This window comes from Symphodus melops (genome assembly GCF_947650265.1).
Source record: "Symphodus melops genome assembly, chromosome: 7".
In the NCBI taxonomy this organism is placed as follows: domain Eukaryota; kingdom Metazoa; phylum Chordata; class Actinopteri; order Labriformes; family Labridae; genus Symphodus; species Symphodus melops.
Window position 1 is genome coordinate 3,907,336 of NC_136697.1, and position 22,500 is coordinate 3,929,835.

Genomic DNA, 22,500 nt, shown 5'->3' on the forward strand with positions numbered 1-22,500 from the left:
TTTAATTTCATGTTGTTGAAAGAGAGATAAACGAACTCAAGCTTCCTGCATTAGTCTGTGTTCCACATTCATCTAAACCCCCCTACTTCATTGACGTAGTCACCATCCTGTCTTTTCCAATCTCAATGCCATGCTAGTACCATCAAACAATCCAACACATGTTTTGTGACCAATCAGACACAAATAGAAGCCCTGTGATTGACTGCCGACCAGTATAAGAGGAACGCCGCCTTTCGCCCAACGACATCTGATTGGCTCCAGCTCGCTGCGACCCAGAAATAAAAGGCTTAATCTGATGGATGGAGTCAAAAGTATTGAAAAAGGAGAATTTAGACAGCTTTAATTCAAAGCGTTTTTTGGTCAGGTGTGGTAGTAATATCTCAGAGTGTGGTAGAGAGGGGACCGATGTCACCTGTGGGGCCCAGAAATCCAGGAGACACCCCTGACTTTCACCCTGTCATTTTGTGTGTAAATTGAGTTTAAAGTCATCATTGATCATTGTTATCATCTAAGAAAAGAAAAAAAAACACATTTTGAGAACAATCGAGGAGGATGATGTTATTTAGCCTCATTCTGAAACGGGATCTTTTGGCTTCGCTGTGTTTGACTCCTGAATAATCAGCTGCTGAGACAGCAAAGTGACAGACCCAAACGGCAGAATCAGCTCTAAAGGAGGCCTATCCCGGTCTCAAGGGCAAAGAGGGGGAGGGGTAGTGTTGGGTGGGGGTGCATCTGTCTGCATGGTGACGTCACCGCGCCATAGTCGCTTAAAGCCTTTTCCTGTACGTTATCCTCCGCCCGCTTGTCCGCACTGTCCGGGTGGATGAATCCAAACACGGGGATTTTCATTTTACAAATCCGTCCAGAATGAATATTGAAGCCGCCATGATTCTCACCTGATTGAGGGAGAAGACCCTGGAAAGAGACCTCATCTCGTCAAATAGAAATGTGCATTTTTCTCTGTCTTTTTCATCCCGCATAAAAGGACCGGCAGAGAGGAGTAGAGGAGGAGGAGGAGGAGGAGGAGGAGGAGAGGGCTTCGGGATGGATCCTGGAGGAGATGATGCGACAAGGAGGAGAGAGGTGCTCCGAGCTACACTGCAGACATCGACGCTCTTCTAAATTAGGCAATCAGTTCCTTTATTTCACCGACATATTGCAGTAAGATGCTGCCTTTGTACGAAACATTGACTGATGCTGATGTAAGCCGCACACGTTGTTGTTGTTGTTTTTACTGACATTTGCTGTATTATTTCCTCGCTGATTTCTCTTGAAATGCACGTTTGTGTCTTTTTTTTGTTTGCTTTTTCCCCCCAGAGCAGATCGTAAGGCTAGTGCTGCATGGTCCGGCCTGCATACTGTAATAACCTGCTCCTCTGTATGTCGGGAGGGGGAACATACAAAATCACTCTTATATAACGTTTCTGAAGGGACATTTTGTGTCTCTGTGCTTGTCCATTGCCTTTACTGAGTGTATCGTGTGATTCGTGTTCCGCTGTTATATTCCTGCAGGATTATGTGTGTACTCCGCAGTACTCTTAAGTATTACTGGTGTGTTTACAGTACTGCGGTGCCTGCATGATGCTTATATATGTTTTATATATATTAACAACTTGCACATGGTAATGTTATTCCTTTCTGCAGGCCTATATCATATTCCTATATTATTATTCTGAACAATACTTGATCATACATGTTGTCATTTTTATGCTGTTAGATGTCACCATTTGGGGGAAAAAAGACATGAAGGCATCCCCCCCCAAAAAAGAAGAAGTCATTTTTCTCATCATGATGTAGTGATTCAGATTCTCTCCTCTCCCTCTGTTTACATTCTGATGAGGCTCCATCAAATCTGGTCTTAGCCTCATTTAGATCCTGGTCGCCCGGGCTCTACTCTGTAATGGCTGCCTGCTTGATGTGTCCTTGACATGTCATGAAAAGGGAGAGATGGGGTATTATTTGTGTTGGTGCAGGATTATTTCTTCTGTGAAGTGTTTGTCTGGGAAAACAGCTGTAAAGACTTCATGGCTTCTGTGAATTACAGAGCCAAAGGAAGAGGAGCCGTAGATATACATGTGACCTTTAAACAATGTCGGCAAGGAAGTGTGTGTTTTTATAGGAAACCATGTTTGCACTTTACCACAGCTTCATGTCAAAGGTTCATCACTGGGGATTCTCTTTAATGATCAAACACACTGTTGCTGTTTGCTTGAAAGAGAAGCAGACAAAAGACTGTGTTAGCCTATTTGCATATAAGCTCTGTCGTCGACACTGTTGTTCAGCTTGCAAGAAAAAGGACCTGTATGCAGTTAACCTCTGCACTTGCTATCTGTCAAGGTTATTTCCCATGTGCCTCTCTTCCTCTGTGAGTTTGGGCTGCCTCTCTCAGTGTTCACAGTGGACCTTGATTTAAAATCAGTCAATTAAGGCACGCGGTGAATGCCAAGAGAGGAGCCTCTCTCCTCCAGAACGGCTGCACTTCACATGCTCCACAGACAGCATGCGTGCTGTAATGAATGGAACAACTACCTGCACTTCAAAGTCAACCTCACCTGGATTGTCCTGAGGTGCAGAGACGATGTTCACCATCTCCTTCTATATATGCTCAGAGTCAAGTTTTTAAATACAGCGAGACATTTAAAAAAATAATTCAAACCGTGAACATCACAGAGAGGGTGAAATGGGAAAGTAACGTTCATGTCATAGTTACATCTTAAATAAATATATAAATATCACATGAAGCAAACAGACATCAGATTTGTAATGTGGTGATGTTATCAGCTCTTTCAACTTTATATTGCTCTGAAGTCCCGCCTAGCTTAAAATGATCTAGGCTCACAGTTTGTGTGGGCCACAGCCCTAACGTGCCCTGGAAACGCCCCGAATCCAACAACAGCTTAATATTTCACCAATTTGTTATCGAGGATCAAATAAAAGACAAAATTAACTGACAGAAAAACAAGAAAAGATCAAATCCCTTATCAGTGGTCAGATGGAGTGAGATGCTTATGTTAAACAGTATACAGTAGTTGCCCCTGTAAGCTGATACACCTGACAACAGGTAAGACAGCACTCACTTATAATGAATCAAATTATTCTAATGACTTGTGTTCTGATGGAAAAAATAAAGTCTTACAATATCTCTTCCTGTCCTCAATCAATAAATCTATGAGCCCCTTCCTGCATGTGTCTCTGTGGACACAGCGTGTGTGAAGAAGTGTCACCTGTACCTCTCTGTCCCTTTGTGTGTGGTGGTGCTGGTCGGGGTCGGAGCAGGGGGAGAGTGAACACACATGAATTTAAAGTGATTCAATTGAGTGTTCAAACTGTCTCAGCAGAACGTGTTGACTTGCTTTCATGATCCAGTTTTCTACGACCCTTTAATAAACACATGTTAAACAGCATCAGTCATGGATCTACTTCCAGGTAGGACTATTGTCTAGTACCGGGGTCCTTATTTAACTGTGCTAGAGACTGGGGACCAGTGGGAACACTTAGAGCACCGCACAAGAGCCCAAACACCATCATATGCATTTTGTAATGTATTGTAAGAAACAGTTTAAAAATATTTTGTAGTTAAAGGGTAAAATATGCAATTTGAAACCGTTTTACATTTTTACATGTTTTTGGAAGGAATCTTGCGACCCCCACTAACAAGAGTCTTAAGACCTCCACGTTGGGAACCACCGGCCCCTTAAACACCTCTATAACACAGCTCAACCCCTTTGTATTACCAAACATGGACAAATATTATTATGAAACTTAACAGAGAGAGCAGGTATACACTCTTTGTTTTTATATCATCCAGTTTGAGCAAGCTCTTGGAAACATTTACAAAAACAAAACATGTTCTTTAAAAGTAGAAACCTCCAGCAGAACCAGAATCACCTGCTGCCTCCCTTCAGTTGTAGCCTTGGTTGTGGCTTCTAGCTACACAGTCCTGCACTCATGTACTTCTCTTTGCAAAACTATTGAACTGATTTATCTAATCCATGAAGCCTCTTAGAGCTGTGGGATGAGCTTTAGCTTTAGTCACCACCAATTAATGATGGTGATTGTTTTTATTTTTTCAAGATACCACAAATAACTGTTTATGTTTATATCACAGATAACTGTTTATGTTTATATCACAGATAAGTCTGTTTATGTTTATATCACAGATAAGTCTGTTTATGTTTATATCACAGATAAGTCTGTTTATGTTTATATCACAGATAAGTCTGTTTATGTTTATATCACAAATAACTGTTTATGTTTATATCACAGATAAGTCTGTTTATGTTTATATCACAAATAACTGTTTATGTTTATATAACAGATAACTCTGTTTACGTTTATATCACAGATAACTCTGTTTACGTTTATATCACAGATAACTCTGTTTACGTTTATATCACAGATAACTCTGTTTACGTTTATATCACAGATAACTCTCTGTGATTAGCCTCCTATAATTCTGCTGGCTCAGTGCTAAACAGCTGACAGACTCAGTTAGAGACCAGGAGGAGTATTTTGTTTCAGATATTTGTATTTTACATTTCTTTGATGGGAAAAAATATGTACATCTTTATCATGGTCATGGATACATTAGAGTCAGGTGACCACATGTTTTAATCTGATAGCATTATTGTGATGAATTAAATATAGACTAAATGAAACTTCGGCTGTGAAATCTGTTAAACATGATCAGTGAAGGTTCATCTGTTTGGTGTTTACGTTAAAACCGTTTTTAATAAAGTTAATTTATTGGAAATATATTTGTCAGCTGTTTTGTGGTTCACATATACCTAATGTTAGTAAATAAAGTGAATCTAATGTTCTTCAGTGAAAATCTAAAGCATGAGAAGCTGCAGCTCTTTAACAATGTGAAGCCGGTGACAACGACATGGAAACAGCAAAACCCACCTCAACTAAAACTCTTGTTTCCAACATTAGGCACAAATGTGACATAGATCAAAACTTTTTAGAGTATTTTGAACCGAGAAGCTTTATTGAACAAAACAAAATAATGTGCAATATCCAAACTCTACAAACTCCTGCTATCAAGCTGAACAGAGAAATCTGATGAAGTGGAAAGTAAATGGATATAACATCCACCTGTACTAAGGTCTACACTCAACTTAGACTACTGCAGCACAAACAACGAGAACAAACACCAGTTCAATTAAGAATAATAATACTCCAGAGTTATGAACAAAATGCTCTGAGGAGAAGGGAACACTTTTGTTTGTGTTTTAAGATTAAACATTTCTGGGAAGAGGTTAAACAGGTGACAGTTTGTTTCAATGGATCCCAGGCTTTTTATTTTAGGACACAATTAAAGCAAAGTTTACAACAAAATAAACAGCTTATGATAGATATGTTATCATATCCATCAGTATGAACTCATCCAGTCACACACATTCACACACTGATGGTAGAGGCTGCAGGACATCTTGGGGATAAGTGTCTCACCCAGCTAAATGTCTGCTGTGCCAAAGGACACATTGGGCATTAGTTGCAGCAGCTGGAGATTGAACTCTGAACTTCTCGTTAGGAGGCAACTGTCTCTTCCAACTGAGCCCAAAGGTTACAGCACCTGACGTTCCCAGGCCGTTTCCCATCCAAGTACTAACCAGGTCAGACCCTGCTTAGCTTCTGAGATTAAGCGTGTTCAGGGTGGCATGCTATTGTTGTAATACGACTTCTTGGTTGTACGTCTTTCACAGTTATTCTATGTTTTTTTTAAACTTTTTCTTCTCTTTTTTAATTGTTTTAATCAACTAAGTGAATCGATGAAAGAAAAAGACGTGCAATAAGTTCTAGGAAAACGGCTCCAACGATGAATCTGTCAACGTTGTAATAAAGTGAAGAATTAATAGAACAGCAGTCCAGCTCATGACCTAGGCTTTGGGTAGACAGTCGAGATGTTTGCCTGTTGTTGATGGCGTTTCAGAAACTTAAAGTTAATCCAAACTCAAATCAGTTGTTGTGTTGTCGGCCTCTGACCTCTTCACATCAGTCTGAAGATGACGTCTGTTCTCACACCAGCTTGTTTACATCCAAACTGCCAGCTCGTCTCATCTGACCCCGTCTGCCTGTTAATCCTCTGTAATGAGTGCTCTACATTTTGTCCCTCTGCTCGGAGCTCGAAGTGTCTCCACATGCAGAAAACTGCCAGCAACACTCGACGCGTCATACAAGTTCAACTTCTTTCAACACAGATTCAGACACAATCTTGTTACCTGCTCGTTAAATGAAGCCATCAGAAACACTTTGGGTTGCACGTTATACAACGCAGAGGCCAATGCAGCGAACACAGTTTATTTATTAAGCGTGAAATAGGTCTGATTTTATCTTCTCCATGAACATGTTAGTGGTGACAGACTGTTAAGAAAGCACAAAGACGTCACAGCACAACTGAAACTGAGACAGTTCACTGTTTGGATGTGCAGACTTTCTGATACTGCAAACACACACACACACACACACACACACACACACACACACACACACACACACACACACACAGGCCTACAGTTTGTGATTAAGAGTTAGTAATAATCTGACAAAATAAAAATGAAGTCTCATTATTAGTAGTTTCTTGTGAATTGAAATCAGGACACGTGAATGACGTAGAGGAGCTTCGAGAGCTCTCACTTTTGGTTCCCATGCAGAAGCTGTTGTTTCCTGGAGTGCTGCACACCTGATCCCCAGCTGGTAAATGTTACATGGACTTGACCTTACAAAGAGCTTCTGACTTGTCAAAGCACTTTTGCACCGCAGGTCACACCTACACACTCACACACTGATGGTAGTGGTCGCCATGTTGTGAGAGCTAATGTAGCTAATCCCTTTCATTTACATTCATACGCCGCCGCCGCCGGAGCAGCAGGAGCAATTCAGGTGAAGTGTTTTGCCCAAGGACACATCGGACATGTCGGGGATTGAACTCCCAACCTTAGGCTTAAGAGACGGCGACTCTCCCTCTGCCTTCACTCCTTCAGACTGAATGCTGCTGCTGAAGTTTAAATGAACATCCAGGCAGCAGCGACTTCTGCTTTTGAAGCACATGACGTTGACACCACGAAGAAAGAAGATGGATTTATATAAGATGTTTGTTTCTGTAAGAGAAGATGAGTGAGCCTCAAATTTATATCATATAAGGACATTATCATCACCACACACACACACACACACACACACACACACACACACACACACACACACACACACACACACACACGGATACCTGCAATAATAAAGGTATCCTTTGACAGTAGGATGCTTAAATACTCCCACAGGTAGATACATACCTCCTACCTGAGAAAGTGGATCCTGCTGCAACATAAATCAAATGTTGTGCACACATTAAGTGATGACTTCCACCCTGTGCATCTTCACATTCAACCGGTGTGCAAACTTTAACATTAAGCATGACATAATTGTTTTTAAAGTTAGTATTTGAAGAAAAAACTGTGTGTGGTGTTTTATAAAAAGTGGGAGGTGGACGTGTGTGGAGTTTAAACTTCTGTGGATTATTTTTCATTTCAGTTTGTAAGATAGTGTCGAACACTGTACTGTTATTTAAATGGCAGGCTGTAGCACCTCAAAGTGCCCACAAGAGGGAAGCAAAGCATCATCTGTTATTCCCTTATTGTTCAGTATCTGTCACGTGGGACAAGTTGTTCATGTTGGATGATAGAAAGGAGGGCTCTGAAAGAACGACGTAGTTTAAAGTCAAAGGAGACCGTTTCAGATGGCTCTGATTTAGAGGTGAAATATTAAAACGTAATCTCCACTTTTATTTAGCCAAAGGCCTGATGAGTCAAGACTGACACAGACATTCATGTCATGTGATGTTAGAGTGACTTTACTTTGGATGTGAGCTGGGTGCATGGAGGCTCACAGCAGGGTGTCCTGGGTGAGCTGGTTGGATGGAGGCTCACAGCAGGGTGTCCTGTGTGTCCTGGGTGGATGGAGGCTCACAGCAGGGTGTCCTGGGTGGGTGGAGGCTCACAGCAGGGTGTCCTGTGTGTCCTGGGTGGATGGAGGCTCACAGCAGGGTGTCCTGGGTGAGCTGGGTGGATGGAGGCTCACAGCAGGGTGTCCTGGGTGGATGGAGGCTCACAGCAGGGTGTCCTGGGTGGATGGAGGCTCACAGCAGGGTGTCCTGGGTGGATGGAGGCTCACAGCAGGGTGTCCTGTGTGAGCTGGGTGGATGGAGGCTCACAGCAGGGTGTCCTGGGTGGATGGAGGCTCACAGCAGGGTGTCCTGGGTGGATGGAGGCTCACAGCAGGGTGTCCTGTGTGTCCTGGGTGGATGGAGGCTCACAGCAGGGTGTCCTGGGTGGATGGAGGCTCACAGCAGGGTGTCCTGTGTTGGGTGGATGGAGCCAGCTGTATTTACAGACTTCAACTTAAGCTAGAGAAGAACCAAAGACAGACATCATCATGCACATGTCTTTTATCAAACATGTGATATCTCTATTTATCATTGTAGTGTGTCCTATGTCTCCTAACATGGAGGGGAAGGGAGAAATAGGTGGAGACCAGGGGTCTACTTATATGATCTGAAGGCAGATTAATTATGTTGTAAAGGTGGTTTTGATGATGGAAAGACAGACCAAGGACCTTAACCCTTTATGGTAGCGTGTAGCCTCCAGCCATTAAAGCTGATTTTAGTTGTAGTTTTTTTAATAAAATGAGATGCACATCTAATTGGTCAATGCTATCGACAGGCGTCCATTTTGCTTCCCTTGTCAGCACGTATGTATATATACATCACACTGACTGTGTCACCTTCATTATCAATTAAAAACGTAAATTCAAAAACTTTACATGACATATTATGGGATGTTATTATAGGAAATTGCTTAAAGGGTCACTTTGCTCCGAGGTAACATTTAGTTCCCTATAATGAAATCACATGAGGCCATATCAGCATACGAGGTCGCAACAGCAGTTTCATCTGTAAAAGATTTACAACATATATTTGAGATGAATGAGACGTTTTCATACAGTCAAAGTAAAATACTTTATCTGCACATAGCAGGATTTCATGTCGGAGATGAATTGTCATGTTTTCTGAAGACACTTTGTAAAAGTAATAAATCACAGGTGGGGATAACATACAATGTGTTTTTATTGATCGATAAATACACATTTCATGTGGGGTCAGGATGAGAAAGTCTGCTATGGAGGGTGATGAATAACACAGACTGAAACTAACATGAAAGGAAGTATTGATGTTATATTTGACACTTTATGTTCATGGGCATTAGTTTGTGTGCATCTTTTGTTGTAAATTATTAATTCACATTTTCTTCAGGAAAATGTCAAATGTGTTATTCAAGTGATTGAGTTTAAGAAATCCACATGAAACAAAACTCACCCGATCAGCTGTGACTGGTCATGAAGGCAGAAGGTCAGGACATTTAAGATTACACTCGTCGACCTCAGGGTGGCGCTGTAAGATTGAGTTGATGTTTTTGGTACAGTTTTCAAAAGTCGATTGGCTTGAAGTAAAAATCAAAATCAATCAGTTTTCAATTGATCAATTGTGCAACTTTTTCTCCAAATCTTTATATCTGACACCCGGTGATAAAGTGACTGACTGAAATAGAGTCAAAACAAAACTTCCACACTTAGAAGAGTCTGGGATCCTTTAAGTGGTCTGCCGTGTGTCTGGATCAAACTGTCCATCTCTAGTCCTGGATCACATGCTGGATTCACACACCCTGACGAAGCAGAGGGAGCAACGTGGGCTCGTTCACTGTCTTTAACTGTCTTTACCATGAGACATGCATCCACACCAAAGGGCCTGTGATAGGTTCAGTGATTATCCTCTGCAGCCCTTTGGACTCAAAGATTGTTATTGATCAAATGTCATTTGTTTTTTAAAGGCAGCTCTATAACATATAAACTTTGGACTTGATTTTGAACGCATGGTGATAAAAGTGTGACAGAGATGAACATAGAATCTTATTGCATGCTAATGAGGAAGGAAAAAATAAATGTGCATGTCGAATTAAAACAAATTGTGCAACAAAAAAAAAGAAGCCTCATAATAGCCTCAATCAGGCTAAAAAAACAGGCTTCTGATCTGCTCACAGAAAAGTATCCCATGTGATGTGACAAATCTTCTTTCCTCCTCAAATGACAGTCATGTGTTTGGTTGTTTTTTATTCTTTGAATAGACACAACCAGCAGCACATCATCACAGTGTTGAAGAATCAAATACATATCCAGGTCCACGATAACTGTAACTGGAAGTATAATCATTTTTACCAATGAAATATAAATGTCCTCTTTCTCACACTGAGTGAACAAAGACACGAAGGGAAGATTTAAGAGTTAAAGTTGATTTATTTATCACATTTAAAAGAACCTCAGTCAAAACAAACAAGTAGGAGCATAATGACTTTTTAAAATGTCAAACTCAACTTGTATGAAAGGCCAACAATTTGAAAATGTAAAATACTGGTCTTATATAGCAAAACCAGTTTGTACTAGCATATTGCTTTATAACGCATTAGCCCCAAAATATGTTTAGGATGCATAACTAATGTGTAGAGATATATGTGCAGTGTATGGTATGTAAAACACAAACCAGGTGAACAGGTGAGTGCAGCCCATATAATCATCACGATGGTCTCCGGAAAACACACCCACCAACAGAAACAATAAGATCGCAAACAATAAACAAATCTGTAAACAAACCATTAAATCAAAATGCACTTACATTTATGTCTCCAACATTGTGTATAATAAACACATAGGACATAATTAAAGCTTGTAGCCGAGCTGACTGCATCAGAAAAACAATTTAATTAACAAGAACAATGTTGGACTCTTGTCTCCTGTCCTAAATATAAACCCTGACTCTCTCTCTCTCTCTCTCTCTCTCTCTCTCTCTCTCCCGTCTCTCTCTCTCCCCCGTCTCTCTCTCTCTCTCTCTCTCTCTCTCTCTCTCTCTCTCTCTCTCTCTCTCTCTCTCTCTCTCTCTCTCTCTCTCTCTCTCTCTCTCTCTCTCAGCTCCATGACCGACTATTATAAACTAAACAAAACATCCGTTTAAAGGTCCTGGTTGGATGTTGTTTCTTGGCCCACCCTGTTGTTACACCCACCATCACCAGCATGTTATAGACTGTTTGGTTGTCATATTTCCCACTTCACCTGAACGCAGCAGGAGGTGGAGGCTGAAGAGCACGGAGAGGAGGGAGGAGAGCTGGAGCCTGTTTACCACAAACTAACTCACCGATGTTTTTATGCACATTTGTGCCTCATATGACATTTTAACCATCTAACCCCGCTGGATGTGCGACTCCATCCACATTTAGTCGTATGAGTCCAGGATGGAAGGAGTCCGTGTTTAGCGCCGTGAAGACAAAAGGACATCTCTGTGTTTGACCGATCCTAATCTTCGGATGAGACTTTCTGTGAACCAGCACGGCAAAACCTCAACCGACCGAGCGGCCTCGGTCACCGTGAAAGCAGGCGGACAGCCACCGAGCAGACCGAGAAGATGAAGTTCACGGAGCATCTGTCCGCTCACATCACCCCGGAGTGGAGGAAACAATACATCCAGTATGAGGTGAGTTAGCTTCCCGCTGCTAGCCTACAGCTAGCCCGCTCAATGACTGACTGACCGGGGAGCTGCTGACGGTCTGCCCGGTGTTAACCGGGTTACCGGGGCTTTTTATCATCACTGTTTTTATACAGAAAGAGATGGCGACCGTTTATTCCCCCTGTCGTTACACAACAGGAAGTACTTCAACCGACAGGCCTGTAAATCAAGGGACAGACTCCTGTCACCAGCGAGCTAACCAGACTAGCTTCACAGGTTTACTGACTGACTGTTTCTCTCACAGCTCCTCTCATCTGACTGACTGTTTCTCTCACAGCTCCTCTCATCTGACTGACTGTTTCTCTCACAGCTCCTCTCATCTGACTGACTGTTTCTCTCACAGCTCCTCTCATCTGACTGACTGTTTTCTCTCATCTTACTGACTGTTTCTCAGACAGCTCCTCTCATCTGACTGACTGTTTCTCTCACAGCTCCTCTCATCTGACTGACTGTTTCTCAGACAGCTCCTCTCATCTGACTGACTGTTTCTCTCACAGCTCCTCTCATCTGACTGACTGTTTCTATGACAGCTCCTCTCATCTTACTGACTGTTTCTCTCACAGCTCCTCTCATCTGACTGACTGTTTCTCTCACAGCTCCTCTCATCTGACTGACTGTTTCTCAGACAGCTCCTCTCATCTGACTGACTGTTTCTCTGACAGCTCCTCTCATCTTACTGACTGTTTCTATGACAGCTCCTCTCATCTGACTGACTGTTTTCTCTCATCTTACTGACTGTTTCTCAGACAGCTCCTCTCATCTGATTGACTGTTTCTATGACAGCTCCTCTCATCTTACTGACTGTTTCTCTCACAGCTCCTCTCATCTTACTGACTGTTTCTATGACAGCTCCTCTCATCTGACTGACTGTTTCTCTCACAGCTCCTCTCATCTTACTGACTGTTTCTATGACAGCTCCTCTCATCTTACTGACTGTTTCTCTCATCTTACTGACTGTTTCTCTCACAGCTCCTCTCATCTGACTGACTGTTTCTCTCACAGCTCCTCTCATCTGACTGACTGTTTCTCTCACAGCTCCTCTCATCTGACTGACTGTTTCTCTGACAGCTCCTCTCATCTTACTGACTGTTTCTCTGACAGCTCCTCTCATCTTACTGACTGTTTCTCAGACAGCTCCTCTCATTTTACTGACTGTTTCTATGACAGCTCCTCTCATCTTACTGACTGTTTCTATGACAGCTCCTCTCATCTGACTGACTGTTTCTCTGACAGCTCCTCTCATCTTACTGACTGTTTCTCTCACAGCTCCTCTCATCTGACTGACTGTTTCTCTGACAGCTCCTCTCATCTGACTGACTGTTTCTCTCATCTGACTGACTGTTTCTCTGACAGCTCCTCTCATCTTACTGACTGTTTCTCTCATCTGACTGACTGTTTCTCTCACAGCTCCTCTCATCTGACTGACTGTTTCTCTCACAGCTCCTCTCATCTGACTGACTGTTTCTCTCACAGCTCCTCTCATCTGACTGACTGTTTCTATGACAGCTCCTCTCATCTTACTGACTGTTTCTCTCACAGCTCCTCTCATCTGACTGACTGTTTCTCAGACAGCTCCTCTCATCTTACTGACTGTTTCTCTGACAGCTCCTCTCATCTGACTGACTGTTTCTCTCACAGCTCCTCTCATCTTACTGACTGTTTTCTCTCCTCTTACTGACTGTTTTCACTCCTCTTACTGACGGGTTTCACTCCTCTTACTGACTGTTTTCTCTTCTCTTACTGACTGTTTTCTCTCCTCTTACTGACTGTTTTCACTCCTCTTACTGGCTGTTTTCACTCCTCTTACTGACTGTTTTCACTCCTCTTACTGACTGTTTTCACTCCTCTTACTGACTGTTTTCTCTTCTCTTACTGACTGTTTCTCAGACTGTGGAGACAGAAGGTCTGAGTCATCATGTATTTAGCTGTTAATCTTTGTTAACCTTTCTGTCTCTCTCTAAATGCTGACTCAGCAGTTTCACATCAGGATGGCCGAGCTGCTGATGTTTCAGTCCGCTGCAGTCTTTGAACCCGTTCAGATCTTTAAGTGGAGGCTGATAATACCACACACGGCTGACCATGTCAACAAACAGCCTTTGATTTGTCTAACACGTGTGTAAAAGTTTTATAGCTTTCACCGGTACAATGGCGTGTCTGAAAAAGTTCACGGGACAGATCCAGTCTGACATCGGGTCCGACACACTGACGGAGCCGATCCTCGCCACCGATGAAGAGAGATGGTTGAGATGGTAAACGTTCTCGGCTCACTTTGAAGACGTTCAGACTGACCTGTAAGAAGTGACTACAAACCGTCTCCATGACGACGAGCAGCTCTTTCTGACGCTCCCCCCTCTCTGTTTGCTTCCTGTTTGTGTCTAAACCCACAACAAGAAGTCAAGTATGTCATTCCTTGGAGTAGTTTTCATTTTGAAGCGTTTATATTTAAATGTAGCTCTTTGATGAAGAAATGTTCGGCCTGATTAACGACAGCGTCGTGTGCACCTGAAACAAGCAGGACAGTATTATGGTTAAATGGTTACATCCCCTCGTTCTTTAACCTGCTGCACATCTTCTCCTCAGCTGGGGGACGCGGGCCGCTTTCTTTCAGCTCTGCAGTGTTTGGATAAACAGCAGATGAGGCTTGTTTGTCCTCACAGCTGTGAATCTGACCTTACGCCCCGTTAGTTTTTAGTCCTGGGAAGATCTGGAACAAAAGACCCGAGAGGTTTGCAAATCGGCGCTGACCGGGGTCGTAACATGCACGTCGTGTTTTCACACGGCGGCTGTGTGCAGTCCAGAAAGGACGCAGGAATTGAAAACAGACGTCATGTCAGGGTAACGCCTGATTTATACTTCTGTGTGGAATCGACACCATGGCGTTAAGTATGAACGCCTCGTCAAAAACGCCTCAAAACAACACAGACTGCGAGCCCTGTGATTGGTCCGCTGGGCAGCGTTCACAACATTCCCCCGTTGTCAGCTGATTCAGCAGCTGCTCTGTCCACCTCCGACGTCTCCTCTTTACGTCTTAGTAGAATAACTGCTGCTCCATATTTATCTGTCTCAACAAAACCAAAGGAGTAATACATAAACAATAACCCGTGTACATGTTCATGAGCAGTTAGATAACAGTCTGAATGCTGCGTCCGGCCACCATCTCTTTTTTTGTCAATATCACGATTTTATCACAATTTCTTTTCATCATGATCTCAAAAATACAGATTTAAATCTTTAAATACAGATTTATATTATTGTCTTTAAATCTTTGAATACAGATTTATTCTATTGTCTTTAAATCTTTGAATACAGATTTATATTATTGTCTTTAAATACAGATTTCAAACATGATACAGAATGTGGTCGTTCTGTCACACATGGTCAAAGTGAGTGTTATTCATAGAGGGGGCGGGACATGTGTATCCCAACCTCACGTCATGGCGAGGTCCCGACCTCACGTCACGGCGAGGCCCCGACCTCCCTTCACAGCGAGGTCCCGACCTCACGTCATGGCGAGGTCCCGACCTCACGTCATGGCGAGGTCCCGACCTCACGTCATGGCGAGGTCCCGACCTCACGTCATGGCGAGGTCCCGACCTCACGTCACGGCGAGGCCCCGACCTCACGTCACGGCGAGGTCCCGACCTCACGTCACAGCGAGGTCCCGACCTCCCTTCACAGCGAGGTCATGGCGAGGTCCCGACCTCACGTCACAGCAAGGTCCCGACCTCACGTCACAGCGAGGTCCCGACCTCACGTCACGGCGAGGCCCCGACCTCACGTCATGGCGAGGTCCCGACCTCACGTCATGGCGAGGTCCCGACCTCACGTCATGGCGAGGTCCCGACCTCACGTCATGGCGAGGTCCCGACCTCACGTCACGGCGAGGCCCCGACCTCACGTCACGGCGAGGTCCCGACCTCACGTCACAGCGAGGTCCCGACCTCCCTTCACAGCGAGGTCATGGCGAGGTCCCGACCTCACGTCACAGCAAGGTCCCGACCTCACGTCACAGCGAGGTCCCGACCTCACGCCACTGCGAGGTCCCGACCTCACGCCACTGCGAGGTCCCGACCTCACGCCACTGCGAGGTCCCGACCTCACGTCACGGCAAGGCCCCGACCTCACGTCACTGCGAGGCCCCGACCTCACGTCACTGCGAGGCCCCGACCTCACGTCACTGCGAGGTCCCAACCTCACGTCACAGCGAGGTCACGGCGAGGTCCCGACCTCCCGTCACAGCGAGGTCCCGACCTCCCGTCACAGCGAGGTCCCGACCTCACGTCACAGCGAGGTCACGGCGAGGTCCCGACCTCCCGTCACAGCGAGGTCCCGACCTCCCGTCACAGCGAGGTCCCGACCTCACGTCACGGCAAGGCCCCGACCTCACGTCACTGCGAGGCCCCGACCTCACGTCACGGCGAGGTCCCGACCTCCCGTCACAGCGAGGTCCCGACCTCCCGTCACAGCGAGGTCCCAACCTCACGTCACAGCGAGGTCACGGCGAGGTCCCGACCTCCCGTCACCGCGAGGTCCCGACCTCACGTCACAGCGAGGTCACGGCGAGGTCCCGACCTCCCGTCACGGCGAGGTCCCGACCTCCTGTCACGGCGAGGTCCCGACCTCCCGTCACAGCAAGGTCCCGACCTCCCTTCACGGCGAGGCCCCGACCTCCCTTCACAGCGAGGTCATGGCGAGGTCCCGACCTCACGTCACAGCAAGGTCCCGACCTCACGTCACAGCGAGGTCCCGACCTCACGCCACTGCGAGGTCCAGACCTCACGCCACTGCGAGGTCCCGACCTCACGCCACTGCGAGGTCCCGACCTCACGCCACTGCGAGGTCCCGACCTCACGTCACGGCAAGGCCCCGACCTCACGTCACTGCGAGGCCCCGACCTCACGTCACTGCGAGGTCCCAACCTCACGTCACAGCGAGGTCACGGCGAGGTCCCGACCTCCCGTCACAGCGAGGTCCCAACCTCACGTCACAGCGAGATCACGGCGAGGTCCCGACCTCCCGTCACAGCGAGGTCCCGACCTCCCGTCACAGCGAGGTCCCGACCTCCCGTCACAGCGAGGTCCCGACCTCCTTTCACAGCGAGGTCCCAACCTCACGTCACAGCGAGGTCACGGCGAGGTCCCGACCTCCCGTCACAGCGAGGTCCCGACCTCCCGTCACAGCGAGGTCCCGACCTCCCGTCACAGCGAGGTCCCGACCTCCTTTCACAGCGAGGTCCCAACCTCACGTCACAGCGAGGTCACGGCGAGGTCCCGACCTCCCGTCACGGCGAGGTCCCGACCTCCCGTCACGGCGAGGTCCCGACCTCACGTCACGGCGAGGTCCCGACCTCCTTTCACAGCGAGGTCCCAACCTCACGTCACGGCGAGGTCCCGACCTCACGTCACGGCGAGGTCCCGACCTCATGGAGATGATCGCCGCCCTCCGTTTCATAACGTCCTTTCATCCTGGTGTGTTGAGCTTCAGGTTCGTCAGGAACAAAAACAAGAGAGAGCAGAAAACAGCTGAAGTTCTGTCGTCATGTCGATCCGTGATCCCGCTCCGCTGCTTTATTCCTGATCCTTCTGCTCGCTGTGATTCAGGGTGGAAAGCAGAAGCTGCTCAGCGACAGACTGGCTGCGTTTCCTGATCATAACTTTAAATAGACAGATTCCTTGTGGGACTTCCAGACAGGAACTGTGAGATCTAAATCTCTTTATTACTCATTGAGTGGCTGGAAATCCTTGGTGAGCTCTGTGTCTGCACTCAGCCTCCATTCCTGTTTATTGTTGTCTGATTGACACCTGATCAGGTGGAACATGTGACTCACCCCCCGTGACGTGACGTGACCCTCTTTGTCTCGTGCTGTTCTGACCTCAGAGGTCCGACCTCGAGCTCGGTCACACTGATGGAGGCGTCCTCTGCGTCCGGCCCGTCTGAACACGTCACGTGTTTTCCCCACAGCTAGCATGAATCTGCCGGCTGCACAACGCTTCACACATTGTCGTCATTTTGTCAGCGTTAGTATTTGCTTTGCACACGTTGCAGAAGGTCGTCTGGATGTTAACGGCGTGCGTGTGAACATGTAGACACTCGTTAGAAAGAACAGAAACACTGTGGTGATGAAGAAGAGAGGGGAGCGGCTCATGTTAGCTTAGCATCATATCTTTATTGTCAAGAAACGCCCACGGCCGTCACATTCACTGCTCTGACTTGAACCCGCTCCTGAACTCACCTGCTGCGCTCTCATTGGCTGGAGGAAACACGCCAGCTCCGCCCAGAAACGTCCCGAGCCAACCAGAACAAAGCAGAACAGTAAAGTCCAGTCAGAGTGCCACACGTGTACGGAGGCCCAGAAGGGACAAAGGAGCAGCTTCACTTTCCTTTTTTTTTTTTTTTCTTTGAGAAAACTCGACAGACTTGAAACTTTGTTTTGCTCCAGTTCAAACGTACGTCGAACGTTTCACTTCAGAGGTGACGATCACTTAAACGGCTCAGTCTGAGCGTCGAGTTTGCCTCGGCGTGCGTCACAACCCGTGACATCACACATGATGAAGCTGCGTCCTTCATCTCTGCTCCGTTTAAACGGACAGAAACAGGAAACCTGGAGAGCCCACGTTTGTGTGTGACGCAAACCAGAGCTAAACCCTGCTGTGACTGGAGTAATCCTTCTGACAGCGTGGAGTTAAGATGTTCAGAGAGAGAGAGAGAGAGAGAGGAATGTGAGACGGAGATTAGAGTGAAGCAGAGGAGACGTCGTTTGTTCATCTCTCCGTCTGATTGGTGCATTTTAACAAACAGCGTTTCATGAAGACGTTTCAGTGGCAGCTCTTCATCAGGCGGCTCGTTGTTGTTTCTCTGTTCAGGGTTTTTGAAGTCACCTTGTGCGTGTTGGTTTTCTTAGAGAAGGGAGAGAAGAGACTCGGGTTCAAATTGAACAAACCAGAAAGTTTAATAAAGCAAGGAAATACAACGCAGATACGACGCAGGGTCGACCTCGCTGACTCGCACGTCAGCTACCAAAACCAGAGAGTAGACAAGGAATGTAAGAAATCACAGGAGTAAGGTGCCTCCTCTAACATGTTGGTGTGCTGTGTCAGCAGAAGTTTTAGCAGAGAGGTTCGTGTGTTAGTTTCTGATAAAAGTGTCCTTGAGGTGCTGCACCTGGAGAAGACAATACAGAGTCTATGCTGCAAGTTTAGAGCAAAAGGAAGAGGCCCATATAAGGACATAAGGAAGAGGCCCATATAAGGAAGAGGCACATGGACCTAACAGTACAGTAATCTCCTACGCTTCTGTTTGTGTGAAGGTTTTCGGATCATGCCAGGCTCGTCCGGTCATACGTGTTGACGGCTGTGTTCTTCTCGTGTTGTGAATTTAAAACGCTGGATGAGGTCATCCTCTGATAGACGGGGACATCGTGACTCGCCGCCGGCTAAGATGAGCCCCGTTAGCTTCCGGACCCTCGGCTCATCTCGATGTCCTCCATGTTTCCTCCACGTCCGGCGGCTACAGAGCCGGACAGCACTCGATGTCGTTGAAAAGTTTTGGCGGTTTTAAAAATGGAGGGGTTGGAAGAGATGTGAGGAGGTCCGAGTGCTCGGAGTGCGTTCACGTAGAGGGGCGGGGTTAGTCACACGCTCGCCACGCTTTACAAACTGAGAGGACGGAAACAAATACATGATCCAGAATCCACTCAGCTGACCAAACAGGAAGTAGCACTGACAGGAAGCTGTGTGAGAGTGCAGCATGAGTTTGGATCTGATGTAGACGTACGGACCTTTGTTTTTATCTGCTGATCAATCAAACAGGACAGAAGAAGTGTTTGTCCTTCTCTCTTCCTCCCTCACCTCCACCTGCTCAGTAGGCGGAGTTTCTGCCTTTGGTTTTCTTATAATAATAATAATAATAATAATAATACATTTTATTTATAGAGCACTTTTCAAGAACTCAAAGACGCTTTACATGTTAAAAACAAATACAAGGGATAATTCAAACAAGGAAAACAAACAGTTAAAAGAGCAAAAATACATACATACATTCTTGATAAGAGCAGTGACAGGTCTTCATGTTCCCCAAACAAACAAACAAACAAACAACCTTTCAAAGGAAGCAGACGAATCACTAACAAAGCGTTTCCATGGTGACACGTGCTCAACATGCTCCTCAGAGGACTCCATGGTCACAAAGAAGCTTCACATTCTTTGGCTCCTTTAGATGTGATATCGATCACTTCCATATGCATGACTTCATAAACACACACACGGTTTACACACGAGCACAGAGCTCCTGAACCACTGCCCAGAGGAGCTGCACTGTAACAACCAGGGACGCACACACACACACACACACACACACACACATCTCTGGTGTAACATGGTGGTTCACTGTTTGCCTTGGATGATAGCCACCTTTTCTATATCTGATGGAGTGAGTTAGTAACAAAGCAGAAGTAGGCTAATCTGTGACGATAAGCAAAGCTGCTTCCTTCCTCTGTGTGTGTGTGTGTGTGTGTGTGTGTGTGTGTGTGTGTGTGTGTGTGTGTGTGTGTGTGTGTGTGTTTTGTTTTGGAAACTTGCACCTTAGCACATGCTGAGCCAGCGCAACACAAACACACACACACACACACACACACACACACACACACCATGGGCCTCAGGAGAAGTGTGGGAAAGCAGGAAATCTTCCAGTGTGTGTGCATGTGTGTGTGTGTGTGTGTGTGTGTGTGTGTGTGACCTCCACCAGCATCACTCATGAGCAGAAAAGAGCTGATGGAGTTTGAGCAGCCATCGTTCTTAAAGCCAGCATGTTTGTTGTTGTGGAGTCCCTCATGATGTCCACACTTTGGACAAACATTGGTGTCTGTCTGAAAGGTCAGAAAGAGCACAATGTTAGTGTGTCGTCTTTGAGCTGTGTCATGTTTCAGACTGAGCGTCTTTGGGTAAACAACATCATATCAGTGTACAGAGTGTGGCTGAAGTGACTTTATCTCTGCTGAGCAGGTCGAACATCTGCCGAGCTGCTCTTTGTCCACTCTGCTCGTTTACATGCTGGTGATAGAGTAAAGAGGGCCCTGATAACTGGGCTACAGCTCGTCTATGGCCACACCCCGGTCTGTGTAATAACACCCAACATGTAAGAACTGGTCAATAATGTTACAAAATGCTGGGAAAAAGTAACTACCTTTTATGCTCAGCATTTTGTTACATTATCGAACATTTTTTTATTTTACATTTTGGGGTTTGTTACATTTTTTTTTTTTTACATTTTAAGTTTTGTTACATTTTTTATTTTATATTTTGAGTTTTGTTACATTTTTATTTTACATTTTGAGTTTTGTTACATTTTTATTTTACATTTTGAGTTTTGTTACATTTTTATTTTACATTTTGAGTTTTGTTACATTTTTATTTTACATTTTGAGTTTTGTTACATTTTTATTTTACATTATGGGTTTTGTTACATTTTTATTTTACATTTTGAGTTTTGTTACATTTTTATTTTACATTTTGAGTTTTGTTACATTTTTATTTTACATTATGGGTTTTGTTACATTTTTTATTTGACCTAACAGGGCTGCTTTGCAACATTTGACAGTCAACATATACAAATCTTTATAATTCATGTAATTTGGGGTCTACTGGCTCAGTTGAAAATGCACATGTTTATCACAGAGTCAATCAATCATCTGTTGGTCTCTTTTTGGCTTTGTGCTCAAATCTCCAAACATTGTCAGGTGGAGTTTCATGAAGTAAAACAGAAGTCTCTCGTCCTGACTTTACCTCGACTTTCTCTCCAAGTCCTCCCAGAGTAAAATCTCTGCGTGAAGTCGGGATGAGCTGATGGAGTGCAGGCGAGTGGGAGCTGGTAATGACGATTATCACATGACCAGCGAGCTGCTGGTGTGATCATGGTGCACGTGTTGAAACAGCTTCATACCCTGTGGCGTTCCTTATTTTCCATGAGCTCGCTCGTTGATGCGTGGAAAGTGTGCAGTCACAAAATCAAACAGATTCTGTCGTGTCATCCACCTCGCCGCTCGTCTCTTCTGAGCACGTGTGGAAACACAAAGTGGATCTTCATGTTTGCAGCTGGGGGACTGTGGTGCTCAGAGTTGAAAGAAAATCTACTGATCAGCTCTCAGACAACATAAGAGCATCCTGTGTATTAGATGCGTTTCCTCTTTGTGATTGGCTGAACCGTGTGTTCAGCAGCAACACGTGAGAAACAGCATTGACTCTGTGAGCAGATCTTCTTCTGTGTTCAAACAAACGTCCCTCGTGAAGCACATGTTAGTCTATGTGCTGAACAAAGGGAGTCGTCCTCCAGATGTGTCTGTGAAGCTCTCCCTGGCTGTGCGCTGTGTTGTAGTTTGATTGGCCGGCTGTTTGTGCTGAGACATGACCTTGACTTGTTGTGCTGCTGTCCTCCTGCAGCAGACTGCTCCGCTGCTCTCTGACTGGCTCGCACACTGAGGCCGTTGTGCTCTCGTGCTGCTCTGGCATTTTCAAACACTGAGCGCTCTCACTGTGTCGTCCTTGAGCAGCAGCAGGATGAAGAGGGCGTCTGTCCTGCTCCTGCTCACTGACACTGAATGAGCCACTGCTCTGCACATTGACTGACCCACAGGATGAGAGAGCTCTGTGTGAGGACTGCACCACATTCAGTTCACTGATCCATCATGGACATCGATCAGATATCAGTTGAGGGAAATGTTCCCCAGCGTTAAATACACTCATGTTGCTCAGGGTGAAATATTGATGTTGAATATTTAATATAAAAAACATGCAGTGCTTATTCACATCGTCCAGTTTGACAGAAGACATCAGATATAACTCGAGTGTTCAGAGGACGGATGACTGAAGCCCCACAGCCCGCCGTACATGAAGGCTCTA